Source organism: Portunus trituberculatus, chromosome 13 (genome assembly GCF_017591435.1).
Source record: "Portunus trituberculatus isolate SZX2019 chromosome 13, ASM1759143v1, whole genome shotgun sequence".
Classification (NCBI taxonomy): Eukaryota; Metazoa; Arthropoda; class Malacostraca; order Decapoda; family Portunidae; genus Portunus; species Portunus trituberculatus.
The window spans coordinates 9,452,459-9,472,458 of record NC_059267.1 but is presented as its reverse complement, the minus strand read 5'-3'; the positions used below and the strand labels follow the sequence as shown (position 1 = coordinate 9,472,458).

General features: G+C 39.7%; 1 protein-coding gene across 7 annotated transcripts in view; it reads left to right on the top strand.

Annotated features, from left to right (window-relative positions):
• LOC123502995 (WAS/WASL-interacting protein family member 1-like) overlaps nt 1-20,000 on the top strand; it is a 97,198-nt gene that overhangs the window by 13,300 nt on the left and 63,898 nt on the right. The gene's annotated exons all lie outside the window — the stretch shown is intronic.

Genomic DNA, 20,000 nt, shown 5'->3' with positions numbered 1-20,000 from the left:
TGCCATTATGATGCAATTCAGTTGGATATTTTTTTTACTATCTTTTTCTCTTACCTTTTTATTTCCCTTTGCAAACACTTATCTTACATGGACAGAGAGAGAGAGAGAGAGAGAGAGAGAGAGAGAGAGAGAGAGTTTTCTTTGCATCTGATAAACAACACATTATAAATAGTGCCACAGAGACTAGGAGACAAGTGGGGTGTATGTGTGCCACCCTGACCTGCCCATGTGTTGCTGCAGTGTTGGAAATGTTGAGGGGACAAAGAGCAGAGGTGTTGATCAGAATGTGTTATGAAGGACTCAGAACACAACAAGTCACTAATCCCAAGCCATTCTTTGTTAATTTCACCATACATGATACAGTACAAAGATTCGTGAAGATAACAGAAACAATTTTTATTTATTTATGTATTTATTTATATATGCATGAGAGAAGCCAGCCAAGAGCAACAAAATATAAAAGAATAGAAAAAGGCCCACTTGAGTGCTGGTTCCCTAAAAAAAAAGTAAAGAGTTAGCCAAAATTAAGGAACAAATGTCTTGATACCTCCCTCTTAAAAGAAGTCAAGTCGTAGGAAGGCACAAATACAGAAGCAGGGAGGGAATTCCAGAGTTTACCAGAGAAAGGTATGAATGACTGAGAGTACCGGTTAACTCTTGATAGGTGTGTTTTGTAGAGGGACTGCTATGTATACTTGTGTCGAGCAGATGGCTTCCTACAGCTTCCTTTCTATTATTCACCATAGACTAGAGTTTTGAGGAGTGCAGAGGGAGTAGTAGTAAAGAATTACCTTGAAAAACACCCAACACAGCACCAGGAGCCCCTTGTGTTGTTGCAGTGGTTGTCAGGAGGACTCAGAGAAGGATGTGTTGCAATGGACATGTGTTGCATTGTGTTGTGTTTTGGAAGTCAGTACTGTTGTTTTCCTGGATGCATTAGATTTGCTTGCTTTGTTAATGGAGATCTTGTTGACTAATTGTGACTCATGGATTCTGTGTGTGTGTGTGTGTGTGTGTGTGTGTGTGTGTGTGTGTGTGTGTGTGTGTGTGTGTGTGTGTGTGTGTGTGTGTGTGTGTGTGTGTACGTGCAGCCTTGTCTTAACACTCCCTCTGTTTATCTCTCTTTCTCTCTCTCTCTCTCTCTCTCTCTCTCTCTCTCTCTCTCTCTCTCTCTCTCTCTCTCTCTCTCTCTCTCTGTGTGTTTTATTTTGTGCACCTCTTCCTCCTCTTCTTCCTCTCTTTCTTTTCTTCTTGTTTTCTATCTTCTTTATTTTTTATTCTCTTTTATCACCTCTCCTCTCCTCTTCCTTTTTTTTTTTATTCTTCCTCATATTCCACTCTCCTCTGTTCTTTATTTCCTTCCTCCTCCTCCTCCTCCTGGTTTTTGCTCCACCCTTCTCATTCATGTATGTTTTCCTGGTTTTTTCTCTCTCCTCTCTTCCTCAGCTGCCTCATCTTCTTTACCCTAATTCCATTCTTCTTTGTCTTCCTTTTTTACCTCTCATGTAATTCTCTCATTTGTTTGATTTTCTTTCTCCTTTCTTTTATTTATGTGTGTGTTTTTCTATTTGCTACCTTTTTATTTCCTGATTTTTCCTCTTCAAAATCTCTCTCTCTCTCTCTCTCTCTCTCTCTCTCTCTCTCTCTCTCTCTCTCTCTCTCTCTCTCTCTCTCTCTCTCTCTCTCTCTCTCTCTCTCTCTCTCTCTCTCTCTCTCTAAAATAGATAAAATTAAAGGCTCTTACAGAACATGAGCACACTCCCCCCCTTCCCCCGACACACACACACACCTGCGGGAAGAAAACAAATTGCTCAGAACATTATTTGGCATTGCTTGGTAACTCTCTTTCATATTTTGTAAGATTAGGGTCACATGAATTCCTTAGGCTTGCCATAGTTTGCCCACACCTGTCCTTAAGCTACTGAGACAAAAAATTACACCTGCTACTTTAATGATAAGCTCAAATGGAAGTTTTATTAACCAAAGTATGTAGTGAGACTGCTAGAAGTGATGATAAGGCTTGTAAGAGTAATGAGTCCAGTGTGACTAATTTTCAGAGAGTAAACTTTACCTCTGCTTTCACTACAATGTGCAACAATTCATGACACCTTATGCTATGTGTGGAAAATTATGAACATCTACAGAGAGAAAGAATATATTTAGAATTTCTGCCCAGTACAGTGTTTGGAGGTGGCTGTGGGGCAAAACCAGACCTTGTAGAATGGTTAACAATTAAGGAAAGTCGTACTAGGTGGGCAATGATTCACGACACCATATGCTGTGTATGGAAAATATAAGAACATCTACAGAAAGGATGGTGAGAAAGAATATAATTAGAATTTCTAGCTCAGCACAGTGTTTGGAGGTGGCTGTGGGGCAAAACCAGACCTTGTAGAATGGTTAGCAATGAAGGAAAGACGTACCAAGTAATAGTGAATGAGTTAAGTCTAATCTCATGTGAAAGTTTTATATATAACCCAAATATTTAGCGAGACCATGTTAAAAATACCTATCAGAGCTAATAATAGTGACCCTGTTAAACCTTGTGACTATATATAAGACTGCAAAACATTACTCCTGCCAATTACTTCTCAATTTAGAGGAAATATCGTAGAACCCAAATATTTAATGACACGATAAAAATGATAGTCTATTAACAGTAACAATAATCATTCTAGTATAGATGTCACAAACTAATAGAGTGAAATCATTGTGTCCAGTGCAAATCTCATGTGGAAGTTGTACATATGACCAAAAGTGAAACAGTGCTTTAAAATACCCAACAGCTGATGATGATAGTGATCTTAATATTGCTTCTATCTAAAAGGGTGGGAAACATCACTGGTATGGTCTATTTTGAGCTGAGGTGGCAGTGTTGTGTGTGGGTGCAGATGTCCAGCAACACAGTAGTAGTAGTAGTAGTAGTAGTAGTAGTGGTGGTGGTGGTGGTGGTGGTAGTAGTAGTAGTAGTAGTAGTAGTAGTAGTAGTAGTAGTAGTAGTAGTAGTAGTATCTTGCCAGGTAACCACACTTGTTTATATTTAAGTGTCCAATTTCTCTCATCCGTTTCTTGCCTTCTCTTTATTGCTTATACTCTTATGTTGTTTATTTGATTTAGCTCTCTCTCTCTCTCTCTCTCTCTCTCTCTCTCTCTCTCTCTCTCTCTCTCTCTCTCTCTCTCTCTCTCTCTCTCTCTCTCCATCAGCTTTATTTTTTATATTTCTTTATCTGGTTCTTTTTCTTTTCTTTTTTTCAATTGTCCTCTTTTTCTTTTCTCTTTTCTCTTTCTTTTTCTTTCTCTTTCTCTATTTTTTCTCCTTTTTTTTCCATTTTTTATTTTCATTGTCCTCTTCTTTCTCTTTCTCCTTCTCTCTTCATTCTCTTTCTATTTTGATCTTTAATTTTTATCTGGTTCTTTTTCCTTTTTTTTTCAATTGTCTTCTTTCTTTCTCTTTTTCTCTTTCCCTTTCTCTCTCTATTTTTTCTCCTATTGTCTTTTTTACTCTTTTTATCATTCCTTTTCTATTTCCTTAATTTACCTTTCTTTCTTGCCCGCATTCTTGTTTCCTTCTTTCTTGCCTCTGTCTCTCCATCTTTATGTTCTTTTTCCTTTGTTGTTTTTCCTTATGTTATTCTTCATTTATATTTTTTTTTTATTGTTTTTTCTTATTTTTCCTCATCCTTTCTTTATCTAATTTATTTTTCCTCTCCTTTTTTTCTTATTATTCTTTTTAATTTTTTTCATGTTTTTCTTTTTTCTCTGCTTTTCCTTTCAACATTTTTATTCATATTGTCTTTTCCTAATGTTTTCTCTTGTTTCTCTTATTGTCTTCATTTTTATCTTCATTACTTCCATTCTTAATCTCTCTCTCTCTCTCTCTCTCTCTCTCTCTCTCTCTCTCTCTCTCTCTCTCTCTCTCTCTCTCTCTCTCTCTCACAGAAACAGTTGCCTAAGTTTTTTTTTTTTTTTCAAATTTTCTTGTTTTCCTATTCATCTTCCTTTTTAATCTATTTTTTGTATCATTTCTTCCTCTTTTTCCTTTCCTCCTATTTCCTAACTCACCCTCCCTCCCTGTCTGTCTGTCTGTCTGTCTGTCTGTCTGTCTGTCTGTCTGTCTGTCTGTCCTAAGCACCATCACAAACAGTTGCATAAGGGTTCAAATTTAGGTGGAGTCTCCTTCAGCCTGGCAAATAAACATGGGAGCAAAGATAGACATACCCAGACACTCCTTCACTGGTGCCTCTTCTTCCCTTCTGCTCTTCTGCTCCTCCCTCCCTCTGTCCCTCTCTGCCACACCTTGTACAGCTGTGGTGGGAACAATAGCTGGGTGATGCTGGCTCTGTTCATTAGCTAATCTCCTGGCTTGTGCTGGTGTCAGGTGGTGGTGGTGGTGGTGGTGATGATGATGATGAGGTGTGTGTTTGTTTATGTGTGAGTATTGAGTTCTATATTCTGTGTCGCTAGTGAAGTTTTATAGTTGTAATTTTGCCAGCTGAAGATGTGAGGGTATATTAATGTTGCTTCTGAATGTTTGCCTTGTTTTCTTATGTGGATATTCTCTCTCTCTCTCTCTCTCTCTCTCTCTCTCTCTCTCTCTCTCTCTCTCTCTCTCTCTCTCTCTCTCTCTCTCTCTCTCTCTCTCTGGGGAAATATGAAAAATTGCATTATATTTCCAGCAGAGGCATTAATCATGAGGTAATAATGGATTATCTAGTTAATCTGGTATCCTGTAATTCAATCATGGTTTTTGGTGGGATTAAAGTAAAACAGGGCTGGAAATTCATAGACCAATTAGCAAATGAGAGAGAGATAGCTGGAGTCTGTCAGTGGCAGTGTTAGTGTGTCCCTGTGGCCGCCGGTGACTGGATTACCCCGACAGACTTTGTGACACTGAATAAAACATGCTTTATATCACTACATTAACACAGAAAATAGTTAGTGCTTGTGTTGTTACTCCACCACCACCACCACCACCATCCTCAGAAATCATCATAACAAAAGAATAAAAAGGAATCTATTTTTGCAATTTCTAGCCAGTAGGAATAGTTTAGAAGTGACTAGAATTTAAAGATATCCCTGAATAGTTAGTGGTTAAGGAAAGATACACCAAAGAGCACTGAATGAGTTAAGTAAGAGGATAATGATAAGGACAAAATGTAGCATGTTTAAGCTCGGCAGTGATTAAAGTGAAGAAAAAAAGAGATAGCAAGGAATTAATTAGTGGGATATAGATAGAACACACTCAGTAGTCAGGTTATAAGTGCTGAATCATTAGGAAGCTTGAAAATATTAGAGAAACTTATGGAGAATACTGCAATAGATCTGAACTAGGAGGAGAATACTGCAATAGATCTGAAGTAGAAGGAGAATACTGCAATAGACTGAAGTAGGAGGAGAATACTGCAATATTCACACATTTAGCTAGTATTTATTTTTCATTCATTTTATTCCCCTCTCATCATTTTCATTGAAGTTCTGGATATCTGGTTGATGTGTCTGTGCCTGTTAGCATTTCTCAAGGCTGTGTGTGTTTGCATTGTGCCTCCTGTGTGTGAGTAAGCACTTCCCGGCCCTGCTTCCTGCTTCTAGTCTTACTCACGGTGCAGGGAATCAGGCTTGTCTCTGCTCTGTCTGGTGGATTCACTATTTTGCTTCTCAAATGTGGTGGATATTTTGTGTATGTGTGTGTGTGTGTGAGAGAGAGAGAGAGAGAGAGTGTTCTTTACCAGTTCTCATTTGTTGATGTCATATCTCAAATACTAATGGAGATTACGAGTGTTTTTCATAGTTCTCATAATTTTAGGATTTTGCAAGATTAAAACAAAAAATCTTTCAAAAAACCTGAATAACCATCTCCAGCATGGGACCTTTGTGAGATTAGCCCCTGCAGGATAATGTGTTTTGAAATGTTGGTTAAAATTATTGATATGTCTGGTTCATTAGGTATTGTATGTAGTAAATAGTTCAACACACATCTTAGATTATCAGTAGGAAAAACAGAACACCAAGAGGTTGGATAGAATAGAATACAATCCTTTAATACAGATCCTAGTGTCTGAATAGGACAAAGTGAAGTGATTTGTTTTGTAACTTAATGATTGCACTTATTGAGGGTTTAATGCAGATTCTCCACTATCACTAGAATAAAAAGACCTTCTGCAGCATTATTAGCCCCTTTCTTTACAGGTCCGCTGTTCCTGATGAGTCTCCTCTATGTAGTCCTGTCCTCCGCCACTTATACTATCACTAGGAAAAAAAGATCTGCAGCATTATTAGCCCCCTTGTATACGGGGTTGCTGTTCCTGATGAGTCTCCTCCATGTAGCCCTGTCCTCCACCACTTGTGCTATCACTAGGAAGAAAACTTGAATCCATTTGTGCTATCACTAGGAAGAAAACTTGAATCCACTTGTGCTATCACTAGGAAGAAAACTTGAATCGACAGACCCATGAAATGTTTTGATAAGGCAGCAAAGTATTTCAAAATGCAGGATGTGGATGTGTTCTTATGAGTTTCCATGTTCTTTCATTGCTTCAACTAACAATTTTTTTGTGATCTCTGAAAACAGATGAGAGGACAGTGTTTCAGAATACAAGATGTGGAATTACTCATGTTTTCTAGAACGTTTTTATGATCCTGGTGATAGTGTAACAAACATTTAAAGTAGTACATGTGGAAATGACTGATATTCCGTGAGTGTTTTCATGATTGTAGTGTTAGTTTAAAAAGCATTCTGGATTATGATCAGAAGAAACATCCATAAGAACAACCAATAGTATCTTTAACTTTGAAAAAAGCAACACCTTTTGAAACACAAGATATGGAAGTAATTGACATTTCTTGAGGATTTTCACAACTCTAGTAATAGTTCAATAATCATTCTGGATGATGGTAGGGAGGAACATCTGTGAGAACACTACTAATAATTCATATGGCCTTTGAAAATAGTCGTCCAAGAGAGGAAATAATAAAAAAAATTGAATATATGAAGATTACTAACATTTCTAGAGAGTTTTCATGATTTTGTGATGGAAACACCTGCTGTGGTATCAGAACAGTATTTGTAATTTGTGTAATCTTTGTAAACAGTCTCATGAGGGAGTAAAGCCATTTGAGCACCATCTCAGTCCCACAGTTCCTAATAGTGAGTGGTGGTGACAGGCTGATATGAACAGGAAGACTACCCAAAGACAGCCCCATGTCACTACTTCCTGCACCACCACCACCACCACCACCAGCTCCTCCCTCAGCTGCCTATCTTATCACACTGTCCTTTGCCTTATCACCAGTACCACCACCACCACCACACACAGCAGGGCACTGATATAAGCTTTGTTGCTGCACCTTGCTGGCCTGATAATGGTGCCTTTAGTATTGTTATAATTGTCTGTGTGTGTATCAATTCATATCCACCAATTATATCCCTCCTATTTAATTCTGTATTACCTTTTGGGTCAGATTTTTTCCCCTATCATGCTCCTTTTAGTTTTAGTGGCTATTTGTTATTTTTTTTTTTTTTTTTATTATCTGTACACCATTGTTATTCATTCCATTAAATAATTCTTCTTTGCAAACTGTATTTCCACACATGCCTCATCTTGTTTGTCTTGTTCACTTGTTTTGAGGACCTGTCATGTTTTTTCTCGGTGTATATTATTTGTATGTATGAGTACGTAAAATCTTTTATTTATATATATATATATATATATATATATATATATATATATATATATATATATATATATATTTATTTATTTATTTATTATTATTTTTTTTTATAGAAGTGTAGTATTTCTGCACATCCTTATCTCTTGTCTGTGTGTCCTCGTGATGTTGGGTTTCAGGTCTCACGCGAGTTTTCTATTGTTAGTGTGTAGCGGAAGTACTAGTAGCAGCAGCAGCAGTACTGGGTGGTGGTGGTGGTGGTGGTAGCAGCGACAGTAATTATGTATACACGAAATCTGAACTTGAGAGGAAAGCCTGAACCTATTACTGTAATCTACCTCCTGTCGTGACGCGTGAGGACTGGCTGTGGTAGTTCTGTTGATGCCACTGTTTAAGAGAGAGAGAGAGAGAGAGAGATTTTATTGGCATTATTTACATATAACAGTGGATCAGCTTAAATAAAAAAAAGTATATGCCAGGTCCATTAAGTCGAGGCTTTTGTAGGACCTTATCAGTCAGTTTTGAAAAGAAATATGCGAGCCGAGACGTCCCAGCCTCCAAATTAAAGAAACAAACACACACACACACACACACACACACACACACACACACACACACACACACACACACACACACACACACACACACACACACACACAGATACCTTCACATAATCGTGTACTTACATGTTGGTACTCTAATAGACATGTAGATGTACACAAACACTAACATACTTGGGCATATAATCGCATATGTTTGTAGCACACACACACACACACACACACACACACACACACACACACACACACACACACACACACACACACACACATTCAACATGTTTACACCATATTCTCATGTACATATATACAAATAGTGATTAGCATGTACACCCATATACATAATACATACAACTACTGCACTTGTGACTATACTAAATATTAAACTAGCAAATCCAGAATGATGTGTTAATTGATTTGATTTGATTGATTGTCTGACTTTTCCAGTGTGTGACAATGAAGCTTTGGTTGCTTCGCCTGACGTAAAACACTCCTTGTCTTGCTCCTCCTTGCTTCCCAGGATTGTATGTTCAAATGTCTTCCACTTCCTTTCTTTTTTCTTCCGTAGGGTAACGTCTGGCTGTCTCGTTAGAGACTGCAGCAGATCAAACAGTGAAACACACACACACACACACACACACACACACACACACACACACACACACACACACACACACACACACACACACACACACACACACACAGAGGATGGAAAGTTAATGTTCTACACGAAGGAACAAGTTTTAAAATCGTGATTGTGCTGTGTAAATGTATAAGAGTCTATCCCGTCGGCTAATTGTGGTGTGAGCGAACCGTGGGTGACTAGTGGAGAGAGAGAGAGAGAGAGAGAGAGAGAGAGAGATCCATACTCCGCTGATGAAACAGTCGGCAAATGCTTGTTAACCCTCCCAGCGCCACACCACGACCAACTGCAGGTGGTTGCTCGGGACTTGGAAATGAAAATAAGTTAGTCGTAGAGTTTATAGTACAAAGACCGGCGATTGATTTTCACAAGCCTTAATACAGACCGTCGTGGAAAGTGAACCAATGAAAAGCAAAGCCGATAGCGAACGTCTGAGGGAAAATATTGAGGGTCTCGGGCAGTTGTGTAAACGCGAAGGTAACATTGAAGCAAGTGAGGAAAATGTGAAGGTCGTGGGATGAGAAGCGGAACGTAATGAAAGGAGGAGCGCCAGTGGGAGCTGGTGACAACGGCCTTTAGCGAAGCGATGCAACAAGGATTTATCTGACAGTACACGTAAACAAGAGAGTCTGAAGTGTATCAGGTTGAAGGTTGTAACAGGTGATATGAGCCTATGTATGTAGACGTTGCCACAAAGAGAGAGAGAGAGAGAGAGAGAGATTTTGAGTAGAATTACAGCGGGACATGGACAGACTTGCTAACTGGAGCCTCACACGGGATATGGAAGAAAGGAAATGAAGTTGTTTATAATTGGGAGAGAACAAGAGAACATTAACACATGCATACAGTGTGGGAGAGGAAACAAATAGGGAGAAAAAGCCAGGAAGAAAGGGTGTGTGACTCACCGATAATACCATCAGGCAAATATATCAAGAATGAAGTTATAGAATTTAGAATGAGCAAGAAAAAGTTAACCCCTTCAGTATTGGGACGCATTTTTTTACCTTGAGATTTGTGTACATTAGACCATTTTATTTACATTAGGAAGGGTGTATGGTGCTCAGAAGATTAATGGCAAGTCTTCAGTATTCTAACCCCACGCATAAATTTCTAAAGCTGTATCAAATCACCAGATAGTAAGCAGAATAAATATGAAAACATGTCACGGTACTGAAGGGCTTAACACGGATGCATGGTAAGAGAGGAAACAGTTGGCAGAAAGACAGGAAATCCCTTTGGTGTGGCAGTTACCGATGGTTATAATTGAACACAAGATGAACATATGAACAGGCTCACGGACGGAACATACAGCTTGTTGAAGAATATGAAAATGACCTTCACTTACAAGAACGAGGAAATTAATTAAGAAAGGTTTGATGACTCAGAGAGAGAGAGAGAGACTTTTTAATCGCGAATTTTTTCTAGCAATGAACGGGCTGGAGGAACTGGACAGAGAAGACTTTATCGTGAGACACACATGAGAAAGGATCACAATTCTCCTAGACACTCTCCACCACACTTGCATGATATTCAAAAGCCTCTTGTTGAAGTTACGTGGGTGTTTAAGAGTGCTGTTGCGATTGTAGTAGTGATGGATCGACTGTTTCTACTTTATTAACAGTTTAAAAGCCTCTTGTTGAAGTTACGTGGATTTTTAAGGGTGCTTTTGCGATTGTAGTTGTGATGGATCGACTGTTTCTACTCTTGTTGAAGTTACGTGGGTGTTTTAAGAGTACTGTGGCGATTGTAGTGATGGATTGACTGTTTCTACTTTATTAACGGTTTAAAAACCTGTTGTTGAAGTTAGGTGGATGTTTAAGAGTGCTTTTGCAATTGTTGTGATGGATTGACGATTTCTTACATTATTAACGGGAGAAACACTCTTGAAGACCTTGCTATTAATTTCTGTGGCCTTTGAAAAGTAGTCGTAGTGAGATTACAAAGCTGTTGAGAATACTCGCCACACGTGTATGAGAGGCGGCAGGGACAAGATGAAGAGTTGGCCAAGCGAAATAAGAAAAACAATTGTGTGATCCAGACGAGATCCTCTATTAATTAAGTGAATTCAGGGCAAGGATAGAGAAAAGTAAATATAAAGGGATAGTTTGGGCTAGTAAACACACACACACACACACACACACACACACACACACACACACACACACACACACACACACACACACAAAGGAAAGGATATATATATATATATATATATATATATATATATATATATATATATATATATATATATATATATATATATATATATATATATATATATATATATATATATATATATATATATATATATATATATATATATATATATAGAGAGAGAGAGAGAGAGAGAGAGAGAGAGAGAGAGAGAGAGAGAGAGGGGAAGCGTTAGCAGTGCAAAGATAGTGTTACACTCAAATTGTGTTAGCAGCAACACGTTGACCCAAAATCTCTCTCTCTCTCTCTCTCTCTCTCTCTCTCTCTCTCTCTCTCGTGTGCGAAGCCATACTCTTCTAGTACACTTATGTCTCCTATCCTTTTTTCCTCCTCCTCCTCCTCCTCATCATCATCATCATCATCATCATCATCTTCTTCCATTCCTTCCAGTAATTATGTGAAAGAAGTGTTCGTTGTCGTTATTGCACTTTGTTACTGCTGGTGCTCCTCTCTCTCTCTCTCTCTCTCTCTCTCTCTCTCTCTCTCTCTCTCTCTCTCTCTCTCTCTCTCTCTCTCTCTCTCTCAAGGATGGCTGAGATAACGTAGTGTTAACTGGGGCAAGAGGAAGAGGAAGAAAGGGAAGAGGAGGAGAGGAGGAGCGACTAGAGATGTCACACACACACACACACACACACACACACACACACAGAGAGAGAGAGAGAGAGAGAGAGAGAGAGAGAGAGAGAGATGTGTGGTGATGACAGTTCATGGGGTTATGTGTGTGTGTGTGTGTGTGTGTGTGTCTGTCGTCACGGAGGAACACACACACACACACACACACACACACACACACACACACACACACACACACACATGGAGTTAGGTTGTCAGTGATATTGTTTGGTTTCTGTGTTTGTGTTTGTTTCCTTTGGTTTTTGTATTGTGGAAATAGTCAACTTCATTTTTCACTTAATTATTGCTGCTATTACTGCATGGAGAGAGAGAGAGAGAGAGAGAGAGAGAGAGAGAGAGGAGGTGGGGAGGTGAAGGTCAAGATGAGAGAGAGAGAGAGAGAGAGAGAGAGAGAGAGAGAGAGAGAGAGAGTGGGGGGGGGGGTGTAAAACTCTCTCGTGACATTTGGTGTTACTTGGAGCTAAGACGTGTTTTCCTTCTTCCCTTCTTCGTTTTTTTTTTTTGTTTATCTTTTTCATATCTACCATTGTTCCTTATCTCTCTCTCTCTCTCTCTCTCTCTCTCTCTCTCTCTCTCTCTCTCTCTCTCTGGTCCAGTAAATAGTTTAAAGTACTGTTCTTTTTTTGTAACTCTCTCTCTCTCTCTCTCTCTCTCTCTCTCTCTCTCTCTCTCTCTCTCTCTCTCTCTCTCTCTCTCTCTCTCTCTGGCTATCCTTGCTCCATTTTCCTCGTTGGCCTTCTGTGAGGTAGGTTGGTGGGGAGGACTCTTCGGCTGCACTATACTTTCCCTCGCTCTGTATTTGGTAGTGTGGTCTCAACAAACAGCCCTGCTAGAATTGAGACTTGGTGCTGTTTGTTCTTCACTTGTGTTCTATTGTGGTGGTGATGGTGGTGGTTCTTTCTCCTCCTCCTCCTCCTTTTCTTCTTCTTTTCCTTTCTTTTTTTCTTTTCGTCTTTTTATTTTTATTTTTCCTATCCCTTTTCCTATTTCTTTTTTTCCTTTTCCTTTTTTATTTTCATTCTCCTCCTCCTCCCATTCCTACCGTCCTATACACTCTTACCAGATCCTGTTTCTCTCTCTCTCTCTCTCTCTCTCTCTCTCTCTCTCTCTCTCTCTCTCTCTCTCTCTCTCTCTCATAGTGTGTGTGCGCGCGTTGGTATGAGGCAGGTGGATCAGGCAGATGACTTTACCATTACTAGTACGTTATCTTGATCCTAATCTTAGCACCTTACCGTCGTCACATGGCCCTTATTGAGAAACGCTCTTCTCTCTCACCACGAGTGTTTTCCGAGCCCACAGAGATGATTAGCGGGGTTTTCAAGAGTGTTTCTATAGTTTAATGTAGAAATCCTGTCAATCTGCCTTTGAAACCGTAAAAACACCTTAAAAATCGCTCTTCTCTCTCACTACGACTATTTTCCAAGGCCACTGATATGATTAGCGGGGTTTTCAAGAGTGTTTCTACAGTTTATAATGTAGAAATCTTGTCAATCTGCCTTTGAAACCGTAAAAAATACCTTAAAAATCGCTCTTCTCTCTCACTACGACTATTTTCCAAGGCCACTGATATGATTAGCGGGGTTTTCAAGAGTGTTTCTACAGTTTATAATGTAGAAATCTTGTCAATCTGCCTCTAGAACCGTAAAAAAAACACATTAAAAACCCGTGTCAGTTGAGATAAAGCCTTTTGAAAACATGCAGGTGAAACACAGCGGTGATTGAGAATACGACTGTCAGGGGAGGAATACAATGGCAGACGAAGGAGTGCCAAACATCAAGCAGGGGAGCAAACGTGTTAGTCCTGCGTTTGTTGTTTTTGTCTACCGTGTTTTGTGTTGGACTTTTGTTACTACTACTACTACTACTACTACTACTACTACTACTACTACTACTACTACTACTACTACTACTACTACTACTACTACTACTACTACTACTACTACTACTACTACTACTACCGCACCCTCACCCACAATAACAGTGTAATCTTGTGTGTACCAGATGTAAGACGGCACACACACACACACACACACACACACACACACACACACACACACACACACACACACACAGAGAGAGAGAGAGAGAGAGAGAGAGAGAGAGAGAGCATTTAGCAGTTTTTCTTGTGTCTGTTCGCCCATCCTCTCTCTCTCTCTCTCTCTCTCTCTCTCTCTCTCTCTCTCTCTCTCTCTCTCTCTTTACGGTATTCACAACCACAACGAGTCCTTATGTTTCTCTCTCTCTCTCTCTCTCTCTCTCTCTCTCTCTCTCTCTCTCTCTCTCTCTCTCTCTCTCTCTCTCTCTCTCTTTGTGGCATTTACCTCCCTCCTTCCCTCCTCCTCCGTCTCCTCTTTCTTTTCCTCCTCCTTGGCCTCCCTCCCTCTTTCTCTCGTTTTTCCTCTCTTCCTCCTTTCCCTCCCTCTCGTCTTCTTTTTTTTTCTTTTCATTCGTCCCTTCGCTCTTTAGTTCTCTCTCTCTCTCTCTCTCTCTCTCTCTCTCTCTCTCTCTCTCTCTCTCTCTCTCTCTCTCTCTCTCTCTCTCTCTCTTCTTCTTCTTCTTCTTCTTCTTCTTCTTCTTCTTCTTCTTCTTCTTCTTCTTCTTCTTCTTCTTCTTCTTCTTCTTCTTCTTCTTCTTCTTCTTCTTCTTCTTCTTCTTCTTCTTACTACTACTACTACTACTACTACTACTACTACTACTACTACTACTACTACTTTTTTTTACCGCCATCACTGTTTACTACTACTACTACTACTACTACTACTACTACTACTACTACTACTACTACTACTACTACTAGCAAGATGGAAATATTTAGTCCATTTCTTGCACTGACTGTCTTTGCTAACACTGAGATAACTGCAACATTTCCATCGTCATACAGAAATAGGGAATGGCAAGTTTCGTATTTCAGGCAGCAAAAAACGGGATGTTGTTAACCTCTCCAGTACCGTGACGCGTTTCCCTATTAATTTTGCTTACTATCTGGTGACTTTGTACAGCTTCAGAAAGTTATGTGGAGATTAAAACAGTGAAGACTCTGGCTATTAATCTTCTGACCTCAATAGACCCTTCCTTGTGTCAATAGAATGGTCTAATTGTACACAAATCTCAAGGTAAAAATGCGTCCCAGTACTGAAGGGGTTAATGTAGGTAGGTAGAAATGATATAATGTGTTCACTGGAGAATAGAAAGGAAGGAATGATATGTTGGTGTTCGCTGTCCTTTCCTCCTCTTGTAAAAATCACTTCCTCTATACTTCCCTAAGCCTTCTAAGTCCGGTGGCTGTTTTATTTGATTTAGGTGGAGATTGCATACTTGACATCAGTGAGCTGTGTTGTCTAGTAAAGCTCTCTGTCAAAAAGTATCTAGTTTCCTACGATTCTAAGTATGTAATAGACTGCTTTTGTTTTTAGAAGTCACCTTGATTTCAAAGGTTCATATTCAGCGAGTTATTTTGACTTGCTTCCTATGTTAATGTTTTTCGTCTTTAGCGCTAATAGGAATAATGTAGAAAAGTATTTTTGTCTTTGTAAGATGCCAAGCGCAGTGAAAACTTGTATGAAAGGAAAGATCCATTGTGTGCCTAGAAATGTAAGACACGGGCTGTGACTTTGCAGGTGAGAGGGAGAGTGACTTTGCGACTTTCTTATTTCGTATACGGTACGATATATACGGGATGCATAGAGACGCGTAGGCATTATTGAGAAAAGTCCAACCTGGTATAAGCCTGACACACCCAAATATCTCCACCTGGCCGGGGTGAACCCTGGTCCTCTGGCTTGTGAAGCCAGCGACTGAGCTACCGTGTGTGTGTGTGTGTGTGTGTGTGTGTGTGTGTGTGTGTGTGTGTGTGTGTGTGTGCGCAGTTTGAGAATGCAGTAGTGCCATCAGGATGAGATAAAAGAGTGGAATATGAAGAAGTGAAGTAAGTAGAGATGTTTTGGCCAGATGCCAGAAGTCTTGAGGGGGAGTTGGATCTCGAAAGATTTTTGACACTTCCTATTAATTAATTTTTTGTATAATTAGAGAACAGACATGGCATGATTCTGGACTGAAATATATGTAAAGCGCATGAGATTCAGGAGATGGAAGGTTCAAGTACCTTTTGTGAGCCACCTCCATCATGTGTGGCACGAGAACAGGCTGTGTTAAGCGTAGATTTGGAAGGTTTAAGTGAAGAGAAAGAGTGAGGAATGTACGCCTCCATGCAAGACACTATCACTGTTATGATCTCAGCACACGGAAATGAGTCCTTGACACAGACTTAGTAGTCATTCCAGGGAAAATGAGCATAATACCTTCTCAGGTCTCCCAGCTGGCAGAAAACAAACGTCAAAGGCACCTCCGCTTTGGGAGATCCTAGAGGAGGGGGATTAGAGAAATAGGACTAAATACAGATATGAGATTGTGATAAGGAGTCCAACGGAAGAGATAGGGTAACAGCATAAACAGAAGGATTAGAGGTAAGGAAAAAGATCAAAAATGTTGGCGTATCTCCAAGACGGTCAGGAATACGAGTAGGGTGTTGCACCAGTTGCTCAAGATCTTGGAGGATAAAAAAGTGAAGAGCTAGTTAACCAGGATGATCAGTGAAGGGAGAGGAAAACCAAAGCTGAACATAGAAGTCTCCTATAGTGAGGATCTCCGCAAAAGGGGAAAAAAAAACTGTGTTCCACTTTGGATGATGAGTAATCAAAGAATTTGTTATGGTCCGGGTCCGGTGAGAGGTATACAGTACAGATACATTTTGTTTGACAGTGACTGTAGTCGTGGCCAGATGGTGGAAGACTCGGAAGATTCAAGAGCTTGGCCACGAGGGCAAGTTGCTCACATAGGTTGTGATTCGTGTTTGATAGTTTAAAGGACTACTTATCATGTATAAAGGGTTACTCTTCGTGTTTGAAGGATTACTATTTGTATTTAAAGGGTTACTAATCGTGTTTGAATTACTACTATACAAATCAGAGAGAGAGAGAGAGAGAGAGAGAGAGAGAGAGAATTATCAGTACACTTAATTTGGCTTTCGTTATCGTTATCCCGTCATAGTTTATTCACGCTTCAAATAAAAGATTGCAGTTATTTTTTTCATTGCTTTCTTGTAAATGCTGCTAAAAAGTTTCCCACATTTTGTGCTGGTAATTGATTCATATTGCGTTGCCACCAACACGCAAGGCGGCAGGACAGACAGGCACTAGCAAGGTGTCGCCATTAGTAGATCACGTTGTCGACGGGGACAGTTCGAAAACGGCTTTTGTACGGTGGTGTATCCAATTTAAAGGTGAACAGGAAGACGCCACAGGGATAAAGAAACACTTCTGGCTTCCCTTAATGCTTTCACTGTTAAATGGCTTCCCACCTCAATGAAAAGCTGAGGCCGAGAGTTAAAAAGTAGAGTTGTAGAATATGTGACAGACCTTTATTTATGTATTTATTTATTTATATTCTCTTATTTGTTTATAGTTGGTAGAGGAAGACATAACAAGGGTGAACTAAATGAAATCCTTAGAATCAGTAATCAGGGTAGGATGGAAGTGTTTGAAGTAGGAAAGGGGACAGAACTAAAGTGACGTAAGTAAAATCCTCAGGGTCAGTAATCAGGGTAGGATGAAAGTGTTTGAAGTAGTAAAGGGGACATAACAAAAGTGACGTAAGCAAACTCCTGAGGGTCAGTAATCAGGCTAGGATGAAAGTGTTTGAAGTAGTAAAGGAGACATAACAAAAGTGACGTAAGCAAACTCCTGAGGGTCAGTAATCAGGCTAGGATGAAAGTGTTTGAAGTAGTAAAGGGGACATAACAAAAGTGACGTAAGCAAACTCCTGAGGGTCAGTATTCATAGGTTGGACAAGATGAAGAGTGGTTCTGGTGAAGGTCGGTATAGAGGATGTAACAAGAGTAACAAACAAATTCTCGATCGGTTATCAGCTTAGGACAAGAAGCAATAGTTTGGTAAAGTTTCATGTAAGGAAAGAGATGGAAAGGAATTGATTCTCAGATAGAGTGGGAGTTGAGTGGAATTCACGCTGGAACCAGGTTTTTGGTGGTCATTAGGGAGCTTTAAAAGAAGATTAGATAAATTTATGGATGTGGGGTGATAGACGGAGATAGGTAAGTGATGGGCAGAAAATTTGATAGGTAAAAATGTTTGTTGTAGACTGTGTGTCTTCTTTCAGCTTCCCTTTATTTTCGTGTTCATTTACGAGTATGTTTTTGTCCCAACTTGTAAGGTCAAATAAAGCAACAAAACCAAGCACTGGTTCTCACAAGGGTGATACAGATTCAGTATAGTCGGATTAGTGCGGTGCTCTTAGTCGGGTTTAAGTGAAGGTTAGACAAATGTTTGACGAGACTAAAGAAAGCACGATGCACATTGAAACAAACCACGGATCGACACGAGACAAACACATGGAAAAAGGCCCATCAATACAGCAACTCATAATAGAAACTTAGCTACTAGACATAAGACAACAATTCTTCTTCTTTTTCTGTTGGCGTTTCCCATTTTCATATGTGGTCGCATAGGACAACCATATGGATAGTAATAGCAACGGATATACTGTAGACGGATAGAGAAACTGCCACGTGTAATTTGCATAAGCGCGCCTGACAGAAAAAGAAGTGATAGAGGTGAAGATTAGATGTGTTGAAGGTAATTTGAATGTCAGAGGTTGTAGAAAAGACATGTAGAGAAGATCCTAAGGGTTAGCAAAGGAGGCTGTGAAAATGACATGGATAAGATGCATATTAGGATTAGTAAGCAGGATAGGGAAGGAAGTGACGGGTTCGGGTGTGATGGTAAATATAGAAGTGAAATAGGAAGCAGCTGGTTATCAGTTGTAATGGTGACGGAGAGTGAAAGGATGACTGGTAGACAAACTGCGTAGTGTCAGTGATCAGAGCAGCGCAGAAGTGACGGGTTCGGTAGACGTAGTAAATTTAAAGGGGAAATAGTAAAATGAGCAAGACTGGTTTACATTATATTTATTTATTTATTTATTATTATTATTATTATTATTATTTATTTATTTATTTATTATTATTATTTTTTATTACGTTATGGCTTATAACGCCTGTAGGTGTACTTGAAGAGTGTGGGAAGTGCCTGTTCAGCTTCCACCCATTAGCGGCGCAAGTAAGCATATGTTAAGACGGAACCACCAAAAAAAATCAATAAAAAGATAAAGAAATAAAATAAAGAAAAAAAATGGGAAAATGAAAGCAGAAGAAAAAAAGAAATAGAGGAAAGAAATGTCATGTACAATAGATGACGTTGTTCCCTACCGTGACTCAGTCCTGCTCTTTGTCTGCCAGTCTAAAACATAAAGCATAACAAAATCAAGGAAAAAGAAATGGGGGGCGGGACTATACGTGGCGATTCCTGTAGAAAAATACTTACTGACGTGTTTCCGTATGTTATCCACCTCCATAAATCGCATCTCTTCCATCTTTTTCTCTTCCTTCACTTTTCCATCCCAATAATTCTCAGTTTTAGTTTCCTTCTTTTCTTTCTTCCTCCTTTCCTTTCTTCCTTAACTATTTCATCCATTCATTTCTTCCTTCCCGTCTTCTTTATTTGTCTAATTTCTAAAGCTCCCTAATGGTTCAGCACTAACAACCTCAGGGGGTCTCCAAGCGCACGGGGTCGAATCCTGGCCACGGTCTGAGTGTAGATTGGGCTTCCTCACTCTGACAACGGTTTCCTAGCGGGTGGGCTTTGAGATAGGAGGTACTCAAAAAAGTATCCCCTTTAGCCCATGAATGCCCGTGAAAAGCTCACATGGTATAAATAAATAGATAAAAGATCGCGTCACTCCTTCCTTGCCCTTGTACAGCAGCTCCCAAAACTATTTAAGTGTGGTGAACAATATCAAACCCATTGCCAGATCACGTGTCGCGTCGGTAAGGTTGGTATGCATGGCTTGACGTGATGTTGATATGCCAAGCTATTTCCCGAGCTATAACATACGATAACCATCCCAAGTATACAGGCTTGCCAACTGTTGCCGCTGTAATCACCAAACTTGCCAAGTGATATATAGTGTGTCAAAATCTAGACCTCTTTAAAGATAGTTTTGAGTATCTCTACCTTGTGCCTTACATTCTGGGCCAGCCTGCGGTAAGTACATGTGAGAACCGTGTAGCTTCTTAATGATGACATGACTGGTTTGGGTTGCTGGAAAAGACTCAGTTATCAGGTTGGTGCTGAGTCAGTAGGGAGCTTGAACACACACACTACTTGGCTCGCACTTTGTTAGTATTGAGATCAGTCATAAGTTATTTGGATGGA